Source organism: Pundamilia nyererei, unplaced genomic scaffold (assembly GCF_000239375.1).
Source record: "Pundamilia nyererei isolate P.nyererei 1_Seehausen unplaced genomic scaffold, PunNye1.0 scaffold00384, whole genome shotgun sequence".
In the NCBI taxonomy this organism is placed as follows: domain Eukaryota; kingdom Metazoa; phylum Chordata; class Actinopteri; order Cichliformes; family Cichlidae; genus Pundamilia; species Pundamilia nyererei.
Window position 1 is genome coordinate 10,850 of NW_005187785.1, and position 1,650 is coordinate 12,499.

A 1,650-nucleotide genomic window follows, 5' to 3' on the forward strand; every position below is an offset into this window, starting at 1 on the left:
TGTGTGTGTGTGTGTGTGTGTGTGTGTGTGTGTGTGTGTGTGTGTGTGTGTGTGTGTGTGTGTGTGTGTGTGTGTGTGTGTGTTGGGTACCACAGTTAGCAACGCAGGGGCTGGATAAGGAAGGAGGCTGATTCTCAGTCGCTGATGTAACCTGACTGGGTCACAATGGGCCCACGTGCAGCCCTCTTTGTGGAGCCACCTGATAATCCGTCTGTTTCTAATGGCCATTTAATCTAAAGGAGACCTATTAAGTCTCTGCAGCTTCTGTCTGTGGGCTCGGTGAGCACCACAGGCCCCGCTGAACTGCCAGGAAAACTACTTAATTTCTCTCCATTTCAATAGCAAAAAAGAAAAGGAGACTGCACGTCAGCAAGAAAAAGACACGGTTAAGTGCAGAAAATCCTCCTCTCATACATCATGCATTCGCTCCTCCATTCTGGGTTTCTTTGATGGAGTTACAGACAGCAGAGAAACTTGCAAACACTTCATTTTTGTGTTCGAGTGTTTTTGAGGCAGTCATATCCAGGTAGCTGCACAGATAAAGAAGCTCTCTGTTCCTGCTCTTCCTCTCACTTCTTTTTACACAGGACCGCGGGACGCAGGTTATCTCAAGTCAGCTGTGTATCACTGTAGCATCATTAGCTGCTCCGTGTTCCTGTGTCATTGATGCATTTTAAATATTTAATAGGCCATTTTCACAGCAGCAGCAGCATCTTCACAAACAAAACCCAGACGCTTTATTCTACATCCTTGAATAACAACGAGGAGCAATAACAGGGGCAAATCTGGGTCGTATAGGAAATGATTTCTCTCTCGTGTTAGTCAGCCAAAAGTATGATTTTGTAACTCAGACAGCATTTGCCATGTTTTTATTTAATATCCAGGATCTGATCAGTCGACTGTAATGAGATACGGCTCTGTGTTTTTGTCTCCTGCACACGTTCATGTAGATGTTACATTTTGAAGTAATGAACTTGGAAATAAAACTAATTCTTTATGTTTTCATTCTCCGAGTGAGCCATATGGTTAGGATTTCATTACCAGCTGCAGCAGCTTGGCTGGTATAGTTTTCAACTTGTGAGTCTGTCTGTGTGTGTCATACAGACAAAATGTGGCCCTGGAGCCAGTACTTTGGCTGACTCTCTACCGAAGACAAAACTAGGGCTGCAACAACTACTTATTTTTATGACCAGCCGATCGGTCCACGTCAGGTCAGAAGTGAAGCAACAGTGGAAAGGGTTCATGTTTTTCCACAATTACATAAATAGAAAGAAGCCCGATCATTCTGTTTAACTTTCTTTTTTAATAAATACAAACTGAATGGTTATTATTTTTATTTGTATATTTTTCATTGTTAAGCATTAAATACTGTTTGTCTCAAAAGTCTGGCATCTTCAGGGACTTCATGCAAAAATGAGTCAATCTGTTCTTCACAGATGCTGGGCCAAAGATACGCAGGTTATGTTTCATGGCAAGTTGAACTCGACTGAAGGTGAAAATGTGAGCCTGAATGGTTGCTGGGTTAAACACCAAACCCACCACAAGCCTGAACTGGATAAATGGAAGAAAATGAATGGATGGATGGATGGATGGATGGATGGATGGATGGATGGATGGATGGATGGATGGATGGATGGATGGATGGATGGA